General features: G+C 49.8%; 1 long non-coding RNA gene across 1 annotated transcript; it reads right to left on the bottom strand.

Moving 5' to 3' along the window:
• Window positions 1-12,211: 12,211 nt before the first annotated feature.
• On the bottom strand, window positions 12,212-21,875 carry LOC144379249 (uncharacterized). Its single transcript, XR_013441920.1, has 3 exons — window positions 21,678-21,875; window positions 19,978-20,063; window positions 12,212-14,478 (listed from the first exon to the last, which is right to left on the bottom strand). It is a non-coding gene; the product is annotated as an uncharacterized LOC144379249 (long non-coding RNA).
• Between the last annotated feature and the right edge of the window lie 3,264 nt (window positions 21,876-25,139).

Below are 25,139 nucleotides of genomic sequence, written 5' to 3'. Positions count from 1 at the left end.
CCCTCTCTCACTCCCCCTGCTTGTGTTCCCTCTCTCGCTATGTATCTCACTGTCAAATAAATAAATAAATAATCTTTTTAAAAAAATAAATAAAAAATAGAACTTTCCACAGACCCTGATGCTTCCCTACTGTATCCACGGCCTCTCCCTAGAGTGGAGGAATCTCCGTGAGCATTGAGGGGCTCGGGGAGTACGCCGTGACTCTGCACGTCCTGGCCTGTTTCTCCCCACTATAGTCTCCAGTGAAAGTCCCGCCTTTGCTCCAACCTAAGCTACATCCAGACTTCTCCTACAGGGTCACACATCACTTGGGGGCAGGACAATTAAACAGATCACCCACATGCTCCTGGGACCCTGGTGCTCCCACCTGGAGTGCAGGTGGCACGACACATCCTGGGGAAAGTGCCCACTGCTTCCTTAGCACTCAGATCCCTGTGAGGATGACAAGCAGCAAGAACAGCCTGGAAAAGGAGCCACAGGGGAGGCAGCAGGGCGGCTGGTAGCTCCTCCATAGAGCTAGCTGCCAGACCCCTCCCTGAACAGTGCTCCTCCAGAGGGCAAGAGGGAAGAGTCACCACAATGGGAGGGGGCACTCAAGTCCATCTGTCCATCCCCAACCCACAGGTCTGCTTAGTTATCCACAAGTGATTCCATCAGCAGCTCAGTGATCCAGCATGCACATACTGAATATTCAACGTGTGGGCACACTGGTTAATTCCATCCTTATTTCTTTCTCTTTCACCTCCGCTGTATGCCACCCACCCTGCCACCTGACTTCTGAGCTCCAGTAGAACCTCTTCCAGTGAATGAATGAATGAATGAGTGAATGAATGAGGCATAGGAAAGACACATGGAACTCCTGTGGAGGGGGCTGTCCCGGGGCCACTCTGCAGCCTCCTGATCCCACAAAGTCACACCCCATGGAGGAGTGAGTGGAAAGAGGCTCTGAGGACTTCCCCCACCCCTAGGCCCAAACGGCCACAGGACCCCTGACTGCTTTGTCAGAAGCTGACACTGGGCGGCCAAGGGCACTGCCCTGTGCCATAACTGCAGACAATTTCCACTGTAATAACTGAAATGGCCCAAGGAGGCTGTGTGGGACACGCCAGCCCTAAAGGGAAGCTGGATGCCCTCTGCTGGGGAACTGTTAATGCCCCCCGGGGCGGGCCGCTACATAGGCAGGGGCAATCCTGCACCTGGAGTCAGGGTGGGGGACCCCACACTGAGCATGGACCTACGCCTGCCTCGGGGACGGCCCCCCGCCTGCCTTGCTATCCAGCAGTTTCAAGGGGAATAAATATTAAAGCAGATGTGGCACAGTTACTCTACCCTCTTCAGAGCACTATTCACATTTATTCTCTGATTCTGCCTCAAAATAAATCTCCGTGAAGTGAGAGTATTTAAGCTCATTTCACAGATCAGGAAAGAGACCCGACACTTTGAGGGCAATGGCCACCATAGAGCCTCTGGGCTCTCCTTACTTGCAAACACATTCCGAGGCCTCAGCCCCTGGCTACACCCTTTTCAAACAAGAGGGTGAAAGTGAGTTGTGGTGCTGCCCAGAGTCTCCATGTTGCCAGGGGCACCTTCACACCTCCCTCCCACCAAATCCTCCATTCCCTGCTCTCTCCGCACACCTCACAGCATGTCTTCTCTTCCTCTGGCCCCTAAAAAATCATGCCCATGGCTCCCAAGCCAGCCAGACTGTACGGCGAGATGAACATTCCCCCAAAGCCTGGTGCCCACGGAACCACCACTATTCCAGGTGCAATCAACGCTGAGCAGAGGGGAACGGAATCTGTGGAAAAATACAAATTCATCAGCCAATCAATGCCTACAGTATAAAATTAACCAAAGAGAGGGTGGTAATGAGCGCGTGTTGATAGGAAGCATCATGGGGATGGCAGTGTAGCCCCAAATCTTTCCGATGAGCCAGAGTATGACCTCCCTGAGGCCATGGGGCAGCGGTCCCTCTCTGCTCACCCCGGTGTGTGTGCAAGCAGCCTGGGATGGATCCTTCCCCTGCCCCTCCGTCCCTTGCAGCGAACTCTGATCGAAGGTTCTGCGGGCTCAGCCATGCAGGCAGCCACTTTTCATCCACATCTGTTTGCGTACCCGGAAACTTCCTGCAGTGCTTCAGCTAAAGAGACTGGACTGCGCGCCCCCTCTCTTGTATGACAGCCCATTAAGAACAAAGTCTAAGCAGCAAAACCTTCACCTCATCCTGGCTTTCATGGATTGAAATTAAATTCAGCTGTAAGCTCGCTGTGAATTGTGCAAGACTGTTGAATCTCAGATCTGTACCTCTGAAACAAATAATGCAATATAGGTTAAGAAAGAAAAAAAGAAGAAGAAGAATGTAGCAGGAGGGGAAGAATGAAGGGGGGGAAATCGGAGGGGGAGAAGAACCATGAGAAACGATGGACTCTGAAAAACAAACTGAGGGTTCTAGAGGGGAGGGGGGTGGGAGGATGGGTTAGCCTGGTGATGGGTATTGAGGAGGGCACGTTCTGCATGGAGCACTGGGTGTTATGCACAAACAATGAATCATGGAACACTATATCTAAAACTAATGATGTAATGTATGGGGATTAACATAACAATAAAAAATTTTTAAAATAAATAAATAAATAAATACTATGACCAGGTGACCAGTTGCAGAAATGAGGTCTAATTATTATGAGTATTTATTCCTTATTTTTTAATAAATATATATTAAGGAAAAAAAATAAATAAATTCAGCTGTAAGCTCAACTCCACTTTAATGTCCTCAAAGAAACCCTCCTCACTGCCTTTAGCGTACTTCACACCCCTTGATTCTGAGCCAACCTTTCTAGAAGAGCTGGAACTCAGTGAGAAGAGACCAGTGTGGGTTAAAACCAGGGCATGGGGGTGGAGGGGTAAGAGGAGGTGTCCCTTCAGGGGCCACAGAGCCTCCCAGGGGCCAGATACAGACAGGAGACAGTGGATCACTTAAATAACAGTTATATTATTTTTGCTTTTATGTTAAAGGCAATTGGTCCATTTTTATTTATTGCATATGGTATCAATTAAGAATACAACTTTATTATTTTACAGGTGGAAAGGCAATTTTCCAAACACCAGAGAGCAGGGAGTATATCCACACTTCCTGCTGGGTGCCCCAGCCCTGACACACGGGACTGGAAGGAGGCCAGGGGCAGGGCTGAGAACTCACAGGGCTCTCCCAGCCCCCAGCAGGGGAGGCTCCCAGGGATGACCTGCGGCAGAACACCACCAGAGCTCTGAGCCACAAGAGCCTGTCCTCTGGAGAGCCTGATGTCCTACCACATCCCTGAGCTCAGGGGCCCATGCCCTTCTCAGTAAAAGCAAGGGAGGCACCGTGAAATGAAAACTGTTTGCAGGTCTGAAGTTGTCCCTCAGGTCTCAGTGCGTGTGGGCCAGGCCAACCTGAGTCTCTGCAGTGGGATTTGAGGTGAGTGACTTAACTGCATCTGAGAATAGGGATGAGGAAGCTGACTGCACAGGGCTGGGGGCAGATTAGAGTTCTTAAGAATTAGGGCCCCTCTGAACTGTCCTACACTGTTGGTGGGAATGCAAGCTGGTGCAGCCACTCTGGAAAACAGTATAGAGGTTCCTCAAAAAGTTGAAAATAGAGCTACCATACAATCCAGCAATTGCACTACTGGGTATTTACCCCAAAGATACAAACGTAGGGATCTGAAGGGGTACATGCACCCCGATGTTTATAGCAGCATTGTCCACAATAGCCAAACAGTGGAAAGAGCCAAGATGTCCATCGACAGATGAATGGATAAAGAAGATGTGGTACCGGGGCGCCTGGGTGGCTCAGTCGTTAAGCGTCTGCCTTCGGCTCAGGTCATGATCCCGGAGTCCTGGGATCGAGCCCCGCATCGGGCTCCCCGCTCCGCGGGAAGCCTGCTTCTCCCTCTCCCCGTGCTTGTGTTCCCTCTCTCGCTGTGTCTCTCTCTGTCAAATAAATAAATAAAATCTTTAAAAAAAAAAAGAAGATGTGGTACATATATACAATGGACTATTATGCAGCCATCAAAAAGAATGAAATCTTGCCATTTGCAATGACGTGGATGGAACTGGAGGGTATTATGCTGAGCGAAATAAGTCAATCAGAGAAAGACATGTATCATATGACCTCACTGATATGAGGAATTCTTAATCTCAGGAAACAAACTGAGGGTTGTTGGAGTGGTGGGTGGGAGGGATGGGGTGGCTGGGTGATAGACATTGGGGAGGGTATGTGCTATGATGAGGGCTGTGAATTGTGTAAGACTGTTGAATCACAGACCTGTACCTCTGAAACAAAGAATACATTATATGTTTTTAAAGAAAAAAGAAGAAGAAGAAGATAGCAGGAAGGGAAAAATGAAAGGGGGGAAATCGGAGGGGGAGACGAACCATGAGAGACTATGGACTCTGAAAAACAAACTGAGGGTTCTAGAGGGGAGGGGGGTGGGAGGATGGGTTAGCCTGGTGATGGGTATTAAAGAGGGCACGTACTGAATCGAGCACTGGGTGTTATACGCAAATAATGAATCGTGGAACACTACATCAAAAACTAATGATGTACTGTATGGTGATTAACATAACATAATAAAAAAAAAAAAAGAATTAGGGCCCCTCTGCCGTGTCCTGGCCCAATACCAGACAGAGGTCAAGTGTGGCCTCCTGTTCACTCCAACTCCACCTGCCCGCTAGAACGTTAAAAAAAAAAAAAAAAAAAGTTAAACCAATATTTTCTTTTGTTGTTATCCTGCCAGTTTTCAGGGACACTTTTGTCTCACATAAGGGAATTTGAAAAGTGAGTGGCCTAGTTTTACTTCATATTTATGAAACTAGGAAGCATAGCCAACTTTGCTCCTTTTTTCAAAGCCTGAACTTGACCTGGTGTAAAGGAATAGGGAAAAAATAAAGGGAAGGAGGAAGGGGAGTAGGATCAGGCTTTGAAGGTGAGAGGACAAGAAAGATTTACAATGAGCTGGGCCTTTACAAAGGTAAAAAAAATTAATTACACAGTCTTCATTGAAGATAATGCCATAGAGAACAGAGTTTTCTCTTCCCCCCCCTCAGGCTGTTGGCCTAAAGTACCCAGAGACAGGGATGGGAACCAACCCCCAGCTCATCTCAGAACCAGGAGACAGGAAGCCCCCTACTTCCATGAGTCACTGGCTTGGTGGCCGACTAGGATTCTAACAAACAGAAACTATCTTGTGTGTGAAAGTAATTATCAAAAACCTTTCTTCCCTCTAGTTCCTCGGGGCTGGGGGGTTAGGCAGAGAACAACCCTCTCTCAGGGCCAGGGGAAGCCAACTGAGCTGGGTGGGCCGGCTAGCCAGGTGGGGGTTGGGAGGAGCCCTGGGCATTGACAGATGCCCATAAGAGATACCAGCAGCCGCCAGGCTCTGCCCCAGGGGACACTCTCCCGGAACACATCCGCCCCAGGGCTCACCCAGCTCTTCCAGGGTCTCTCCTGGAAAAGGGGGCCAGCCCAGGGCCAGAGGTTGTTCCAACCACAGTGTCCCCTGCATGTCCTGTCCCCCTCCTGCCCCAACCACAAGCAGACATATTTGGGGAGAAAGTGAGAGCAAAGGCATAAAATTGGCCCAGAGTAAACAAGTAGAGAAGATGTTCCTCCATCAAAAGAATAGGGGAGGTTTTCAAAAAATGTCATGGAAATAGAACGTGGGCTTCTTAGGGAAGATAGAAGTCCCCAGGCTGGTGGTGAGGAAGTGATGTACACATCTGTGTGTAGTGAATGTGTGTGCACGCTAGAGTATCGAGAACACAAACATTGCTTCTCAGTGTTGTCTTCATGGTATGGCGTGACAAAGCTGCCTCATGCCGTTTCAGCCACATGTCAGCTGGTGGGAAGGGAGAAAGGGGGCACACACAGATCCATTTAAAATCTCAATGACTGGGCGCCTGGGTGGCTCAGTTGGTTGAGCGACTGCCTTCGGCTCAGGTCATGATCCTGGAGTCCCGGGATCGAGTCCCGCATTGGGCTCCCTGCTCAGCAGGGAGTCTGCTTCTCCCTCTGACCCTCCTCCCTCTCATGCTCTCTGTCTCTCATTCTCTCTCTCTCTCAAATAAATAAATAAAATTTAAAAAAATAAAAAATAAAAAATAAAATAAAATCTCAATAACAGACTTTGCACACCTGCTCACATCCTATTGGCTGGAAGCAGGTCACATGACCACAGCTAAGTGCAAGGGAGGCTGGGAAATGTAATGTCCAAATGGGTAGTTACACACCGGACAAAAACTCAGTGGCTTCCATTATTAAAAGGAAGATTGGAAAAATAGACGGTAGCTGTTTCCCACATGTGTGGCTGGGAAGGACTCAGCCATGCAACACAGAAAATGGAGTACCAGGGAAGCTCTACCCTTTCAGCCTTGTCCCTGGAATAAAGATCTCAAGTAATAAACTTCAAGAGTTATGGTCCTACTTCCTAATGAGCCAACCTTGTTGTGTAGATGGATACATCAGGATGACTGACAAAGACTGATGTTACTGAACATTCAAAACATATAACCACGCACTGTGCTGTTCTTATGCTCATCAAAAAGGCTTCAACTCATAGTTTGGCTTCCTACCTCACTTGCCAGGGGAGGAGAAGGTGTTGACAGACAGAGGCTTACAAAGAAATTTGGTCCACTGAGAATTTCTCACTTCACCTGGAAAATTAGTAAACTGGCCCTCTGATTTATACATCCATCTCTTGTGAGTTTTGCCAATGTGAGTCAGCACTTCCAATTCTGCTCAACTCTGGGAAATCAAAGACTCTGAACATCTGAGGGCCAGCTCCTGAACCAGAAGCAGGCCTGGAACAGAAGCAGGTCACTGACAGAACTAATGAACTCAATGTACTGCAGAGCTGGCTTTCATTTAGTTGACATCCCTATCACCACAACCTTGTCCATTAATAGCTGTCCTGTGTGATTTGCTGTTGGCTCCAAGTTCAGGCAGAAGCCCAAAAGCCACAAGGCTGGAGCCCACTCTCGCTTTGAAATTAAAGGGCATTCCACACGCCACGGTCCTGAGGTGTGAGAGGCTGTGGCTGGGATGGGGAGGGACACATGGGGATGGCTCTTTGTAGACGGAGGTGGGTGGCTGCTGCGTCCATCCTGCTGAAAGGGTTGTACTTTCACACCAGAGGACACTGGGGGTCACAGAGCTACCGTCATCTGAGTGGCCGGCTTTCACGGAAGCCGCTCCTTTAGCAAGTGAAGGAGTTGCCCCCCATCACAGGTTTCCCGCACCGCCTGCTTCGCAGCTTCAACAAGCCAGTGACTCCAGATGCTTAGATCTTCCCCTCAGACCTAAAGCTAAAGGGCTTTGTGAAACTGGGGTGGCATGTGACTGGTGGGAAGTGAGCAATCATTTCTGAAAGCAGTGACAGAGCCTCTGCGGGGCCTGGGAGGCACTGGGCAGGCCGTGGGGAACATGGGCCCACAGACTGCAGAAGGCCAGGGCTGCCCTCACTGCCCCACCCCTGCTCAGTCTGCGCAGGGGGGACCCTCCGGAGGCCAGAGGGGCGTGTGGAAGCAGGACGGTCTGGACTGCATCCTGATATATCTGAAAGCCTTTGAAACAGCTTTTGAATTGAAAAGGGAAGAAAGGATTCTATCTTCCGTGAAATCTCGATTCGGATGCAGGGCTGGGAGTGAGGGCCTCTGGCTCACAGCCATGTTTCTCCACCAGGGACCTCACCCCAGAGGCGGTCAGGAGCCGGACTGGCCGTGGTCAGCCCTGCTGGGCAGCATTTCAGGAGGAACCTTCAGGCTGGAAGAGGACACCAGCAGCCACAAGGAGAGGGACAGGGAGTCAACCTCTCCCTGGAGCGCCAGACCCAGCACCTTGTCCCTGGACCGCATGGGAGCTGGGGAAGGAAGCAGGCCTAACGGAAGCCGGGGCTCCTGCAGGACTTACTGGAAAGAGAGCGAGGCTGGCAGTCGGACATGTGGAGTTGAACTTGGCCCCAAGCCTCACCCGCTGAGAGATCTTAGGCACATGGCTTTGTCCATCAGCCTTGGGTTCCACAGCCCTGAAACAGGGACTCGCTTGCTGCCCATGACCGTGGAGATCGGCAAGTGTGTGCGCGCCCGCGTGCCCCTGGAGCCTGGGGCCCTCGCTTCCAGACGGCTTCCAGGAGCACTACTTTCACCCGTCAGGCTGTTGATTTCTAGAAGGAGGTAGGGGAGGGCAAGGAACTTGGTAAACCTGGGCTGAAACTGTGTTAAAGAGCTTTCTTCCAAACTGGAATTCTCAGGGCCTTCAATTTGGGAATATTCATTTTGAATTTCCAGGAAGGATGTTAATGACCATTTTCCAAACATATTTACCTACGGGACCGTTTCTTGTGGGTGGCACTGATTCAAATCATCCCAAAGCACTGAAAATCACCTGGAATATTAAGCCCTTTGTTGAATAATTTGAGGTTGCTCTGCACCATGATACATAACACTCTTAATCACTAAATAACGTTTATTAGCAAATAACAAAGAATATAGTGCAGATTCTGCTGTCCAACTGCGTGGCCGTGGCAGACTACATCAGCTTGTCTGTCGCGTCCCTCGCTCTGCACAGCCCCCCGCTTCCAGCCCCGGCGCACAGAGATGGGCATTCACAGCCCGCAGCTGCACACAGTCATTGGTCTACAGGCGGCTCTGCCCCCCAGCAGGGCCCCTCAGACCCTTCACAGCACAGCCACGTGGAAGTTGGGGACAGACTCCTGGGGAACGAATGGCAGCCACAGCAGGTAGAGAAGCCGCCAGACCCAGAGGGAACCCAGGTGAAGAGAGGGTGAGAGAGGGCCTGACAACATCCTTGCACCCCCAAATGTTGCGACCTCCAGACCCAGACCTGAGCCTCCCAGGCACAAGAACTATGAAAATCCTTTTTATGCCTAAATGGATATGAATGGGTGTGAGTCTGCTCAGCCTGCCATAACAAAGTACAAGAGACTGAGGAGCTTGAACAATGGAAATTAATTTCCTCACAGTTTTGGAGACCACAAGTCCACGCTCAAGGTGCTAGTTTCTCCTGAGGCCAATCTCTCCAGCTTGCAGTTGGCTTCCTTCTGCCTGTGTCTCCATTTGGTATTCCTTCTGTGCGTGTCTGTGTCCTGATCTCTTCTTTTTTTTTTTTTTTAAGATTTTATCTATTTATTTGAGAGAGAGAGCATGTGCACATGCGAGTCGGGGGCGGGAGGGTGGGGACAGAGGCAGAGGGAGAGAATCTCAAGCAGACTCCCCGCTGAGTGCAGAGTCTGGTGCGGGGCTTGATTCCAGGACCCTAAGATCATGATCTGGGCTGAAACCAAGAGTTGGACGCTTAACGGACTGAGCGACCCAGGCGCCTCCCTAATCTCATCTTCTTAAAGGACACCAGTCATATCAGACTACAGCCCACCCTAGTGACCTCATTTAAACTTAGTCACCTCTTTGAAGACCTCACATTCTGAGGTCCTGAAGGTTAGGGCCTCAACATAGGAACTTGGGGGGCACATGATCCAGCCCATAACAGCTCACTAAGCCATGCAGCTTATAAATGTTGAACTGGCATTTGAACCCATTCATGTGGTCTTATAGCTAGTTCTTTATGTACTGATATGCTTTCTAACTAGTTTGTTCTGCTGCCTTAAGTCCTCATTAGAACAAGATAGGAAATACATAGTCTCAAAAGCAGCAACTAGGTTATAAGATTAATCTTTTGCTTCCTTTGAATATTTTATAGTGCCTGACCTACTGCCTTGCACAGATTCAGGGTTCAATGAATATTCATGAGCTACAATTACAAATTCTGTGCTTGAGCACTAAGAACCCTCAGGCCTTGAAGGCACTCACTGTGCTCTGCCCAGGGGAATCCAGTGTGGGCTGTGACACTCAGCGGGCTCCCAAGCCATGCCTTGGAATGGAGGAAGAAAATACTAGAACTTTTTTATTCACATTTATTTTAAACTGGAAACATAAGATATGTATATTAGGTTTCATTAATATTTAATATGTGATTAACCGTAGCACTCATGTGTGACTTTAAAATGTACATATCTGGGTTGTGCTCAAGTTTTTTAACTGATGGGGCATGATCAAAATGCATGCAGAGCATCGTTCTAATCATTGGAGCCTCCAAAGCCCTGAGGCCTGGTTGGTCATAGATAGTTGGTTCTCAATAGTTCTCAGTGCTGGTCCTGAGACCAGCAGGATCAGCATCTCCTGGAAATGTCTCAGAAATGAATATTCTCAAGCTCCATCTCAGACCCACTGAAATCAGAAACTCTGGAGGTGAGGCTCAGGAATCTGTGTGTCAATAAGCCCTCTAGGGAAGGTTGAAACACCTCTACAAAAAATCCAATACCAAGTTCATGTACTTGCAGGACTGCTCAGGGCCAAGTGAGCGACGATGTGACTAAACATACATTAAGTTCATTTGATATACCTGCCCCCTGCAAGTCAATGACTAAGATCACAGTGACACGAGTACATGAGTGTGGTATGTGCCTTTGCCACTTTACCGTGACAGCATAAAATGGGGCCCCGAAACTCTTTGACATTCCTCCCAGAAAGAGGTGGGATCTGCTCTGTTGGCCAAAGCGTCACAACCCACCCAGACTCAAGCTCCTCTCACTTCATGGAGAACACAGAAATGTAAAGACTAGGTGACATGGATAAGCAGGTGGCAGAGCTAAGTGAGACCCTGTATAGGAAAACATAGGAAAAGATCACAGACTTTCAAGTGAGACCAGCCCAGGTTTGAATCCCAGTTCTGCAGCTTTGAACAATTTTCCAAGTACCATCTTTATTTCAGCATCAACAAGTAGATCAAGTAAAATGAAATAAGGGTTACTAGGCAAAGGGCAGTCCCTGGCTTCCAGGAGCTCTTGTGTATGGCTGTTATCACAGCCCCATGCTATCTTAATAGGTTTCCCCACATCACCTGGCCAAGTGAGTCCATCCATCCCAGGACTTCTTGTGGGTGTGAGTTCACCTGGAGAGCCCAGTGCTGTTCGGCTTGTCCAGCCCCTGTGGAAGACCCCAGCCCTGCAGAGCACCCACCCAACAAGAGCTGTCCCTCAAACACACACCAGCCTTTTGCCTACCACCACCATTATGGAGACATGGACAGGAATTAACCAATTGCAGAGACAGGATAAAAATCCTGGAAAGGGTGAAATAAGGAAATGTGATCCTGGCTTGCCTCCCTGCCACTGCGGCCCTCTCATTTTCAAAGTGGGGCTGTATACCTCTACCCCCGCCTTTCTTTTTCTTTTCTTTTTTTTTTTTTTTTAGGATTTTATTTATTTCTTTGAGAGAGAGAGAGAGCACAAGCAAGGGGAGGGGCAGAGGGAGAGGGAGAAGCAGGCTCCCTGTTGAGCAGGAAGCCTGACATGGGACTCGATCCCAGGACCCCGAGATCATGACCTGAGCCGAAGGCAGATGCTTAATGGACTGAGCCACCCAGACGCCCCAAGTTTAATTACCCCTGCCTATTCTGAGAGCAGTACTGCCCTAGGTGGGGAAGGAGGACACAAGCAACAGAGAACAAGCTGCTCCATGCCTAGCACTATCACAGAGACTGCTCTAACTTCTGATCCTAGTACCAGGTGGTAGATTTTTTCCTTGTGCCTTTTGGAGGAGTTCCTGGCTTATATCAGTTCCAGGTCAGAGTCTTGCCTCTCTTCAGCTCAGTACTTCCCGGGGCAAGAACGTGGTCCTCAGGTTCCTGACTCCATGCCTAGATCCCTGCCACCCAGTCTTAGATTTCCCTGATGTCAATGTTTATTAGCTTAGATTGGTTTGATTTGGGTTCAAGTGCACCAAAACAGTGGTTTGAACAAGATAGGCATGTCTCTCTCATGCATAAAGGAAGAACAGAGAACAGAGATAGGCAGCTCTTAGTTGGCAAGTCCAAAATATCAGGGACCTGCCTGTCCTGCTGCTCCATATTCTTTGCACATCACATAGTGGGCCAGGATAGCTGCTTAGGCTCCAGCCATCACATCTACGTTCTAGGCAGCAGGAAAGAGATAGAAAAAAGGACGCCTGTCTTCCAATAAGATTGTTTGAAAGCCCCATAAAACACTTCGCTTTTCGTCACTTTGGCCAGAACTGAGTCACATGCCCATACCCAGCCTCAAAGTGTTACAGAACCTGGACTGGACCACCCGATGGAAGAACCAAGCAGCACTTGGCGATCTTGGAGGATAGGAGGTTTATTTAACACCGGCGCGGGAAGTGGAGCAGAGAGAAGAACCCAGAAGAGCCCCGGGGCAGGGGCTGGGACTCCCTTGCTGGCTCGGTCGGCCATCTTAGGACACAGATTTTTCCTTATCATTCCCCCCCTTTGATGCCCCTTTAAACACCTAGTTTAGAGGGCATTTTCATCTTCTAAGGGGCAATAATGAGTAAGGAGCAACTGGAGTCTGATCTTAGCCATTTGAGCAGTGATAAACCTAGTAAGGGCATTAAGAATACAAGGACCAAATGCTACTATGAGGAGGAGCATTAGGAGGGGGCCGATGAGGGGGGCGAACCAAGGGAACCATTGTGAGAGGGAATCCCACCAAGTGTTTCCCACCGGTGATTTACTCATTCCTGTAATTGGGTCAGACTTTCTTGGGCCACCCCCAACTCATTAGCATAGAAACAACATTCCTCCTGTAAGAAGAGGCAGAGACCCCCCTGCGCAGCCGTGAGCAAGTCAAGCCCACATCTGTTTTGGAGGACCACTGAGGCCAGTGAATTGAGTTGGCGCTGCAGGGCCAGGGCCAACTGAGTGAGGGCGGAAAAGTCCGTCATGAGTTGTTGAGTTAACCCCTGGTACTGAACCTGAGACATCCTGACGCCAGTGGCGCCGAGGGCAACACCTGATGTGGCCAGCAGGCTCACGATAAGAGGGATGGCCACAGGGGAGTGTCAAGGGTGGCTAGGAGGCCTCCGTATGAGTGGGGCATCGCTCCCGGGGAGGACTGAAAGATCGGGTAAGAGACTAACAAGCATGCATGATTGATTGTGTGGGGTGATGCAGATGTATACACCTTGATCACAAGCCAGAAAAGTGTTGTTAGGTACACAAACCCGGCTGTGGCCCGTGATGGGAGAGGCAGAGTTGCCATACAGCAGTACCGGAGCCAGAAAGGGATAATCTGAGGTCCCCGGTGCCGAGGTGGGAGGTGACATGGTGGACTGGTTGAGGATGACACCTAGGTATTGGACGGGACCGGGCTTCATACAGATCCAGCAGTCAGACACTAGGGGTGGATTTGAGTGGTTAAGTGCTTGGTGGGAGGCATTAATCATACCTAACAGTTGCGCTATAGATGCTTGCTGCGTGTGGCTGGGGGACCCAGGGATGTGCCAGGGCGAGTTATTTTCTCTCTGACTCTGAGGTTGACTGCAAGGCTTGGGGCGAACATGGACTTAATCATAAACTTGGCCATGGGGTCAGTCCCTATAGAGTGATATTGGCCCAAAAGGAGAGTGATTCCTGTGGCCCATGGTGTAGCACTGGGTTCTAGGACTGAGAGAGTGAGTGGCATACAGTGATTGTTAGGGCAAGAGGATGGGGTGGTGTTGTGTGACAAGGAAGTCCAGATGTCACTTCGCTATTTGAGGCTCCACCACCCATTGGACCATTGTTCCATTCCCAGCCAAGTTGCCACCCATGACTCGCATCCCCAGGCTTGTAAGAAGAACTGGGGTCAGGTGTTTGGCTGTTGAGGCGTAGGGCCCCCACAGATGTAGATATCTACCAGCCAGTAACCTGAGTGAGGGCCATGGTAGGAACACCATCTATAAGGTTCCCAGGAGGTATCAAGAAGCTGGCATCCATCAAAATGGAGGTTAACCTTTGGTGTGTGCCCATCCCAGGTGGAAGAAGTCAGTGGCGGTGCTGGTGTGGGATTGAGGGGGATAAGCTGGAAAGTCCATTTGCCAGTAACAGTGATACGAGAGTTGTCCCCCTTGCCTAGCCGGGCAAGCTAGAGACAGTGAGGAGGAACAGCACACCAGGTAGCAGAAGACCGGGACTGACTAGGGCCAGGAAAACCATGGTGAAATGTGCTCAGGAGTAGACAGCAGATGGCCAGTAAAAGTGGGGTCTATGACCTTAGTTAGAGGGAGCCATCGTGGCTACCCCATCAGCAGATGAAACCTGTGGACAAGTAAGTGCAGTAATACACCCTAGGGTCACCCAATAAGCAATGGCAATAGTAAGCCTCTAGGGGAAAGTCCAGTCAGGAGGGGCAACAGTGTACAATCCGACTCCCAAGATGAGGGAAATCACGCTGATGAGAGCCAGGGAACACGGTGAGCAGGTGTCCATCAGTCGATGGGGTCTTGTTGAAGGTGAAGCCAGAACGGGTTCGTGAAGTCTGGCTGGACTCTCCACTGGTGCAGCTCCTCATCCGAATGATGAGCTTTCTTCACTTTTGAATGGTGGACCCATGGGGTGACACCTGAGACCTTGAGGGCAGTAGGGGTGGTTAGAACAACAGTGTGGGGCCTTGTCCACTGCAGTTTGAGGGGGTCTTTCTTCCAATCTCTGACCCAACTGAGTCCCCTGTCTGGAAGGAGTGTACCTGAGACCCTAAGGAGATTGGGGCTTTCTCGATGGTATACTTTTGTAATTTATTTAGGGTGGCCCCCAGGACCTGAAGCTGCTCCTTTATTTTTTTATCTCCAACCTGATATAATTTTCCTGGAAGGCTTCCCAAGCACTGGGAAGGGAGGCCGTCCATATATTAATTTGAGTGGGGAGAAACCTGATGTCCCCAGCATGCAGCGAGCACGCAGGAGAGCTAGGGGTACCCGAACCAGCCATGGGAGGTTAGTCTCCTGACAAAACTTTGCTAAGGTTCCCTTGAGGGTGTGATTCATTCGCTCTACTTTCTCTGAACTTTGGGGCCGGTAAGCGTTGTGGAGTCTCCAGGTGATGTTGAGAGATTTGGTCAAGACCTGTACAACATCTGCCACAAATGCGGGTCCATTGTCACTATGGATTGTTAACAGCAGGCTGAACCGGGGCATGATCTCCCGCAAGAGGAATTTAGCTACTTCCCGGCTTTGCTCCGTCCTAGTCAGGAAGGCTTAGACCCACCAAGAGTATGTGCATACTATTACTAGGAGATATCTGAACCCCCTGCTTGGCTGCACATCTGTGAAGTCTACCTCTAGATCTTCGAAGGGGGTTGCTCCCATCCTCTGGACACCTGGTGGGGGCCATGGTGCAGACCGAACATTATTTTTAGCACATATTATGCACCATTCACTCGTTGCTCGGCACAGTGCTGGCAGCTGACTGATGCAGTAGTGCTTCTGGAGAAGGGCCTCTAATGCAGTTTTCCCCAGATGAGTGAGTTGGTGGTATTCCTTGACTAGATGCCCTCCAGTTGCTGTTGGAACAAAGATGCGCCCATCTGGCATCATCCACCATCCCTTTTCAGCCAGGGTGGCTCCCTCAGCCATGGCCCATTCTTTCTCCTTTTTAGTGTAACTGGGCGGAGGGACTTCTTCCGGGGGTGTCAGGGTCATGGTGAGGGAAGGGGCTCTGTCCATGTCCTCACTGGCTGTGGTCTTGGCTGCCTCATCTGCCAGACGATTTCCCTGTGCTATGGGGTCGTCTCCTTTCTGGTGTCCCTTACAGTGCAGGATTGCTACTTCCTTTGGAAGCCAGATGGCTTCAAGGAGTCTCAGTATCTCCTCTTTGTTCTTGATAGCTTTTCCTGCTGTGGTTAGGAGGCCCCTTTCCTTGTAGATGGCTCCACGTATATGTACAGTAGTGAAGGTGTACCCGGAGTCAGTATAGACGTTGACTCACTTGCCTTCACCGAGGTGAGGGCTCGGGCTAAGGCATATAGTTCAGCCCATTGAGCTGACCATCCAGCTGGTAATGCCTTAGCTTCTAGGACTTCAGTGGTTGTGGTTACTGCATAACCTGCTTTCCGGGCACCCTCCTGTAGGTAACTGCTGCCCTGCTGAACAGCGTGAGCTCTGGATTCTTTATGGCTTGATCCCGCAGATCTGGATGGCTCGAGTAGACTTCATCAGTCACCTTGGAACAGTCATGTCCTGGTTCCCTCTTCCATGGGGAGAAAGGTTGCTGGATTTAATGTCCTTACTGTTTCGAGGGTGACCCGCAGGTTTTCACAGAAGAGCCCTTGGTATTGTGCTAGCCGAGAGTTGGAAAGGAAGCGGTGTCCCTGTGCATTCATGAGGGACACAACTGTCTGAGGGACCTTGACGTTAAGTTCTTGGCCTAGGGTGAGCTTGTCTGCCTACTTGACGAGTAGGATTGTGGCTGCCAGTGCCCTGAGGCACGGTGGCCATCCTGCTGCCACGGGGTCCAGCTTCTTTGACAGGTATGCAACTGGCCGTTGCCAGGGCCCAACAGTCTGGGTGAGTACCCTGAGTGTTATCTTTTCTTTTTCATGCACAAAGAGATTGAAGGGTTCCTCTACATCTGGTAGGCCCAGGGCTGGAGCCTGCCCCAGGGCGGTCTCTATCTCTGTGAAGGCGGCTTCTGCTTCCTCAGTCCAGGCAAGGGGTTCTCAATCTGGCCCCCCTAAGAGATCATAGAGGGGTCTTGCTATTGCCGAGAACCCAGGGATCCAGATGTGGCAGAATCCTGCAGCCCCCAGGAATTCTCGTAGGCCCCTTTTTGTCTGGGGCTGTGGCAGGGAGATGATGACCCTCTTCCTCTCTGGCCCTCGTTCTCTTTTCCCTTGAGTGAGGAGAAAACCAAGGTATTGGACCTATTGTTGGCAGATCTGTGCCTTCTTCCATGAGGCTCGGTATCCCGAGTCTGACAGGAGCTGTAGGAGGGCCTTTGTGCCTTTTGTGCAGTCTTCTTGTGTGTCACTGGTGAGGAGGAGGTCATCCACATACTGGAGGAGGATGCATCATGTGGCCTCTCTTGGGAAGCTGGCGAGGTCTGCGGCCAGCGCTTCCCCAAAGAGGGTTGGTGAGTTTTTAAACCCCTGCGGGAGGTGTGTCCAAGTTAGTTGCATCTGGCGCCCTGTATCATGTTCAGTCCATTCAAAGGCAAACAGTGGCTGGCTCTGGGGAGCTAAGCGGAGGCAGAAGAAGGCATCCTTCAAATCTAGGCAAGTGAACCATCTGGCCGACCCTGGGATTTGGCCGAGGAGGGTGTATGGATTCAGGACCACTGGGTGCAGAGAAATGGTCACCTTGTTGATGGCCCGCAGGCCTTGAACTGGTCAGTATCCCCCTCCTGGCTTCTTGACTGGCAGGAGTGGGGTATTCCAGGCCGACTGGCACTTGACTAGAATACCTGCATCTTTGAGTTTGGCCAGATGTTCTTGGATGCCAATCTTAGCTTCTTGTGGAAGGGGGTATTGCCTTTGCCTCTGAGGTTAGACTCCTGGGATCAGTTCAACAATGATAGGGGCCCGATTCCGGGCTAGGCCAGGTGGGTTGTTTTCAGCCCATACTGAAGGGAAAGTGAGTCTGAACTCCAGCGGGCTGCTCAGTTGGGCCTGGGCACAGAATAGCCTCCATTCTTCTTCCCTTGGCATGGTAATTGCTAGTACCAGTGACCCCGTCTCCTCTTGCCTTGGGTTCAATCAGAGGCTAGTGTGTCCAGTGGGCTCAAAGGTTATCTGAACCCTAAGCTTGGAAAGTATGTCTCGGCCCAGGAGAGGGATGGGGTAATCAGGCAGATAAAGGAATTCATGTGGGACCTTGTGGCCCCTGAATTCGCACTGGTGAGCCTGGCAAAAGGGCTGTTGTATCGCCAGCATCCTGGTGGCCCCAAGGATGATCGCAGTCCTTTTGCTAAAAGGGGCCACTGGGGAGATGACAACAGAGTGCTCGGCCCCAGTATCAACCATGAAAGTCACTTCTTGGCCCCTACCCTCATTCTGACCATGGGCTCATGGGGGCCAAGGAGGAAAGAGCCCAGTCCCCCTCAGTCTGAGTCCATTCCCACAAGGCCTATGAGGTCCTCCTCTCAGGGTTCTTCCTGGGCTTCTGAGCCTTTCCCCGGATGGGACATTCATTTTTCCAATACCCTTTCTTCTTACAGTAGGCACATTGATCCTTTGCCAAGGGGGTTCTGGGCTTTCCCCCTTTCGGTGGCCAGGGTCTCCCTGCCTTTTTGTTGCCCTTTTCTTTCAGGGTGGCAGCAAGGAGGCTGACTTTCTTTTTCAACTTTTTATCAGCTTCGCATTCAGCTGTGACCTCCCTGTTCATGTAGACCTTATTGGCAATCTCTATTAGCTGGGTGTTGTTCATCCCAGTGAAACCTTCTAGTTACTAAAGTTTTTTTCTGATGTCTGGGGCAGCCTGAGCCACGAAGGAGGTGTTTACCATCTGTTGGCTTTCCTGTGCCTAGGGATCAAATGGAGTGTATATCCTGTAGGCTTCACATAGTCTTTCGTAGTAGTCCCCGGGGGACTCCCCTGGTTGTTGAGTGACCGAGGATACCTTAGTCATGTTCATGGGTTTTTTAGCTCCTGCCCGAATTCCCCAGAGGAAGGCCTCCTGGTACCAGTGGATGTGGGCCTGTCCCTCAGTTGTGGTGAAGTCCCATGCTGGGTGCTCTTCAGGTGCAGCCATATTAGCCCAGGCAGCAGGGTTGATGACTCCTGCTGCTGCGTGCTCTTCTAGGTACTGTCATGGACTTTTCATTATTCTCTTCCTTTCCTCTGTGTTAAACAGGGTGCGGAGTAACTGTTGGCAGTCTTGCCAGGTTGGCCGATGAGTCTGGAAGAGGGATTCTATGAGGTCTACCATAGCCTGTGGTTTCTTAGAGTAGGATGGGGTGTTATATTTCCACTTGAGGAGGTCGGTGGTGGAGAAGGGCTGATAATACATCATGGAATGGCCAGATTGGACCGTCCTGTCTTCATCCCGCCTCTCGGGTTCCCGCATCTCTCATACTGGCATTTGGAGGGTGCTTGCGCCTGGCCTGGGGCACAGCCTGGCTGCTAGTCCTGGAGAAAGTGGATCTGGGCCTGGGGGCACCAGTGGATCCTCTGAGCCTGGGGGTGCCGGTGGATCCTCTGGGCCTGGGGGCGCCAGTGAAACCGATGGCGGCAGAGTGTCTGGAGCTGAAAGGCCAGGTGTAGATGGTCTTGGGGTTACGTACCATGGGGGCAGGATCGGTTCATCCTCGGGATCTCCGGCTAGGATTTGTGGAGACTGGGGCTTTTGCTGATTTTCTTTAGGTTGCATGGATGAGGTGATTAAGACCCTGGCCTATCCCTGCTTATTGCAAGCGAATCGCACCCAGGGGGGGAAGGGTCTGAGCACTTCCTAGCCAGGAGTCAATGTATGGAAACTGGCCAGGGTGTCCTGGTTCTCCTGTTACGACTTGCTGTACTCGACGAATCGTTGGGACATCCAACGTCCCTTCTGAAGGCCACCCAACATTAAAGGTGGGCCATTCCAATTCACATAGGGTTCTCAACTTGCCAGGGTTCATCCTGACTCCATAGCCTCCCAAAAACCCCTTCTTGAAATTTTTGATCATGGTCTCTAGAACTGTAGGTTTACTCTGACCTGACCCCACGGTTATGTTCACATGTGCGGTGATGCAGAGACAGACAAGGGGAGGGTGCCTCATATGGTGAGGAGACCAATCAGATGCCCATCTGGCTGTCCCGAAGGAGTTTAGGTGAGGCTTAGCCGTAGCGGTCTCAGCATTGTGACTTATGATCGGATGCCTCCATAGACCATATGCCGTTCACCACGGAATCGCAGACCGGCCCACTCAGACTCCATAGGCTTCTGGGGACCTTAAGGGTGCCCGCCCGTGGAGTCATAGAATCAGTCCGACTGAGCAAGCCAGGTCGGACTGCACATTCACACTCCAGAAGTTATTACATTCCCTCCCTGGGAATCCCTTCCTGTGAGACCTCTAAGAGGTCTCTGGGAGGTGATCAGGCTCCCCTTCCACCCCGACGGGTGGGCCTATCTATGTCCTGGGGCCCCAGGCCTTACCGGAATCCGAGGTCGGGACCAGGTCCTCACCTGCCAAGTCTCCTTGAGTCCGGCGGGAACAGCGGAGCGGGGCCGGCCTGAGGCAACTGGGGCGGGAGAGTGGTGAAAATTAGGCGGGCACGCCTTCTCCATTAGGATCCCTCCTTCTGTCACCACCCTGCCATTGCCCCCAAACCAGTGGCAACAATGGGCCTGCGCGGTTGGGTTTCCTGGTCAGGAAACCAAATGTTACGGAACCTGAACTGGATCGCCCAACGGAAGAACCAAGTGGCATCCGGAGATCTTGGAGGATAGGAGGTTTATTTAATGCTGGCGGGCTCAGAGGAGAGTGGTCTCCAAATGTCTGAGCCCCGAGCACAAACAAAGGGGCAATTTATACACTTCTACTTCCCCATACTTGGCACTTTTGGCAAGTGCGCGAAGTGGGGCAGGGAGAAGAACCTGGAAGAGCCCCGGGGCAGGGGCTGGGACTCCCTTGCTGGCTCCGTTGGCCATCTTAGGACACAGGTTTTTCCTTATCAAAAGGATTTGGAAAATGTGAGAAGGCAAGAGTAGATGGGGGCAGACAACCACGTCTCATGGTAGGAAACGGGCCCCACTCTTCCTTGATGTTGTGCCGTGCTGCTCAAGAAACCTGCCCGTTTCCTCCTCTTGGATCTCCTCATGCCAGCCAGATGTTCTTTCACCCCTGGTGGAGCCACCAGGACCTCCCCTAAGCCTGGGACCAGCCCCCTGGGGGTCTCTCTGCCCCTGGGTCTGAGCCATCTCCAGCAGACAGGAGCAAGTCAGAGGCCAGGTCAGGGACAGGCAGCCAGGTAAAGGGGGACAAGGGGCCCTTCCCCAGCCTCAGAGACACGGGCTGCTCTCTATTGGATCCCCAGGCCTGGTGACCTGGATCTGCCCACAAAACAGCTGCTCTCACACCTCCCAGCTGATCCTCCACCCACACCCACAAGGGAGAAGTGGACCAAAGCCAATTCCACCCTCCATCTCTTACACATCCAGCTAGTGACTCAGCATGCAAGAGTCTGACTCATGCCAGCTCCTCTGCATCTTGTCAGCTGCCACTTTTCATGGGCATTCTGATTGCATGGGATCCCCAGAATTTCTCTGCTAACTCCAGGCAAGTGGGAGCATGTGTACTTCTTGTGGCAGAGGCAATTCCTGGGGCCCACACCCAGAGATCCCAACTCCACTGGTCTAGGGTAGGGCCAAAGAATCTGCATTTCTACAGGTGCCCTCAGACAGCACTACCATAAAACATAACACCCGCGGGATCATCCACACACCCACTCCAACGACGTGACTCCCATGAACATCTTACCACAGATCAGTGCTGCCCGGCATTGGACTTGGAGTCATAAAAGACTCCAGAAGGGCCTGTTCTTAGTAGCCATGAGCAGCTTTCAGCCTCTGCTGGGCGAGTAACTGACCTGACCCTCATTAGCCACCGGTAACTTACAAAAGCCTGTAAAATGCTCTGAACATCCTCCACTTTCATGGTTGTGAAGCACTCCAAGAACATGTTTGTATATGCTCATCACTAGCATGGGGGTCCCCAGAAAATGTCAACATTTGGGTCAAAGAACATTGATAATTGCACATGATACCCAAATGTCACTTCATTAGCTAACCTGGTGCAAAGCAAGTCAGTCACAACAACAAATTAATGAGTGAGTCTAATTAAAAGGCTTGCTTACCAATATCCCCACAGTGCGCATGGCTCAGACTGCGTTTCCCGCACACACAGGCTGCCACCCAGCCCTCCAGGGTCACCTGGTGGGGAGACCTTCCATTTACTACCTGTCTTTCCAATTCCCCAAGGTTGGTCCTAATTGTAGAAGAGCTTTGATTTCCCCCCATCTCATGACATTTGACATTTTTAACTTTACAAGTGTTAGAACCATAAAACGTGAGGCAGAATATAATTGATGTGTCCTGACACGTTATTGTCATCCAGTGAAGATTTCAAGAAAAATCTCTCCCAAATCTTAGCCTTGAAGGGATCAGCAAGAATCATCCAGATCCTCTCTCCCACCCTTATTATATTTAGGCAGGACAAGAGACCCTATTCCCAGGACCAAGTGGACAGTGCATTTGCCCTTGGTGTTGACAATCCTCATCCTCCATGCTTCCGGTTCCTTTTATTTTAACTTCCTCCAGAAGGTACCATGGATGACTCACTCCTGTGCATCCACATCACTTTAGAAGACCTTGGTCCAGGTTTCTTCTGTTGGCTTAAGGCAGTTTGGTTTGGTTTTGGTTTGGTGTGGTCTGGTTTTTGTTGGGTTGGGTTGGGTTGGGTTGAGTTGGCTTTTTTGCATCCAGGAAGAAAAGTGAGAGGATTGGGTCAGTCTTTGAAGTCTCTCTACCTTCTGTTTTCCTTCCTACTTTGACCTTAGTCTTTTGAAATTAAATATTATAAAAATTAACTAAGAATCTACACCAGAAGAAGGAGGAGGTGGGAGGAGGAGAAGGAGATGGGAGGAGGAGGAGGGAGGTGGGGGAAGGAAGAGGAGAAGAAGAGGAGGAGGAGGTGGGGGGAGGATGAGGAGAAGGGCAGGAGGAGCACTTTGTCCCCTCCCCCCTGCCCTGGGGCCTTCCCTGAACCCCAGGACTGCTCCAAGGCCCCAGACCTCTGCCCTGAAGTCCCCATCCCCTGACCCAGACATGAAGCCACTCTTCCTGGCTAGAAGGGTCCCTACCTTGTTCCCTGTGGCACCCCTAGACCCAGCACAATGCCAGCTCAGGGTGGGGGAAACTTGTCAGGGTTTTGACCCCCTCTAACTACCATCAAGCCCACTGCCTTTGTAAGGACAGTGGGAAAATACAACCTGCCACATGAGCATCAAGAGAGTGTACAAAGTTCTATCCACCAATGGAGCCATTCTAAAGACCCCAATAATCCTCCACACCTCATTATCATTCATATCTGTCCTCCCCACCATCCTGTGCCATCTGTGACCCTAAAACACTTCAATGTTGAGCCTAAGAAATACATGACAGTGTCAGTGATGCATTTCCATAGGGATGATGCTAAATGCACCCTGGAGCGTTACTGGATTCACACATGTCCAGAAATAACACTCCCACCTTCTTTGCCATAGGGTGGACCAACTAAACAGGGTGGAGCTGGTGTCGGGCAGGAATGCTTTGGCAGTCAGCACCTGAAAACTAGTCTAATAGATTAAAAATAGGAATGTATTGGCTCATGTAACAAGACATCTGGACATGGGCAGTTGCTGGTGTTGGTTCAGCTGCACAAAGATGTCTATCTTTTTCCCACTCTTCATGTGCTGTTTTGTCATCCTCCTATTCATTGCCTCATAGCCCCAAAATGGCTGTCACCACTCCAGGCATCATGGCCACATGAGCTAGCCAGGGCAGCAAGATTCCTTCTCTCAGCTTCTCTTACCTTTTATCAGGAAGCAAAAACATTTCCCAGCAGCCATCAGTACCAACTGATGAATATCTTAAGACTCACTGGCCAAGAGGACATGTGATATAATGAGCACTGGGTGTTATATTCAACTAATGAATCACTGAACATTGTATCAAAAAAAAAATCTTCTTCCCTCCAAAAAAAATTAAAAATAAAAAAGACTCATTGGCCAGAAATGGATCATCCCCGGCTTTGAGGGAGGCTGGTAAAGTGAGGATTCAGGAAGATGATGTGGTACTGCCTTGGAGGGTCAGACCAGCCATGGTCACCCCTTGGGGCCAGGCACTTAGCTTCATGGCTCAAAAGTGGGGTTTGCTCAGCAAGGAAGAAATGGGGGCATGACTCCTGCAAAACCAACCACTGAAGTATTTGAGCTTTACAAAGAGAGTCCATGGAATTTAAGGAAGAGGAGAACATATATACCACTTTTGAGATTACAGAAAAAAGCATTTACTAAAATTTTTTAAAGATCCAAAATAAGCCGTTATCAAAAAGACCAGAGATAACCAAGTGCTAGTGAGGATGTGAAGAAAAGGAAACCCTTATGTGCTATCGGTACGGAAACACACTGGTATAGCCACTATGGAAACAGCATGGAGGATCCTCAAAAAATTAAGAATAGAACTACCATATGATCCAGCAATTCCATTTCTGGGTATATATCCAAAGAAATTGAAATTAGGATCCCAAATGGATATCAGTACCCCCGTGTTCATTGCAGCATTATTTACAACAGCCAAGACATAGACACAACCTAAGTGTCCATCAGTGAGTGGATGAATGGATAAAGATATGAGATAGATAGATAGATAGATATAATATTATTCAGTCATGAGAGAGAAGAAAATCCTGCCATTTACATATTATCTTGAGGGCATTATGCTAAGTGAGGTAAGTCAGGTAAATACTGCATGAAATCACTTATACATGGAGTCTAAAAAAGCTGAACTTGTAGAAACAGAGTAGAATGGTGTTTACCTGGGGCTGGGGGATGAGGGAAATAGGGAGATATTGGTTGAAGGGTATAAACTTCCAGTAATAATGCAAATAAGTTCTGAGGATGCAATGTACAACATGGTAACTATAGCTAATAATACTGTATTATATATTTGAATGTAACTAAGAAAAGAGATCTTAAATGTTCTCGTCATAAAAAAGAAATGGTAATTATGTAACAGGATGGAGATGTTAACTAATGCTATGGTAGTAATAATTTTGCAATATATAAGTGTATCAAATCAACACATTGTACTCTTCGGACTTACACAATGTTACATGTCAATCATATCAATAAAGCTGGAAAAAATTAAAATTAAAAATACTTAAAACGTTGGGGAACCTGGGTGATTCAGTCAGTTGAGCATCTGCGCTGATTTCAGTTCAGGTCATGATCTGGGGGTCATGAGATCAAGCTCCATGTAGGTCACCACACTCAGCAAGAAGTCTGCTTGAGATTCTCTCTCTCCCTCCCCCTCTGCCCTTCCCCCCTCCCAACTAAATAAATAAATCTTTTTAAAAAAAATACTTAAAAATAAAAATAAAATTAAAAAGCAAAATGAATGAACATTATGCTTATTATACCTTCGAATCTTAAGCCTTCCAGGCTGCCTTGTATGTCCAATTAGGATCTGTTTCTCTTTCTTTTGAGCATTAAGTTATTCCCTGTGTTATACTTGGTACCCAATCTAAAGAAATGGATGTAAATATGAGCCTTCTCTTT

This window comes from Halichoerus grypus, chromosome 10, assembly GCF_964656455.1.
Source record: "Halichoerus grypus chromosome 10, mHalGry1.hap1.1, whole genome shotgun sequence".
Classification (NCBI taxonomy): Eukaryota; Metazoa; Chordata; class Mammalia; order Carnivora; family Phocidae; genus Halichoerus; species Halichoerus grypus.
The sequence above is the reverse complement of the archived record's forward strand: the minus strand, read 5'-3'. Positions and strand labels throughout refer to the sequence as shown.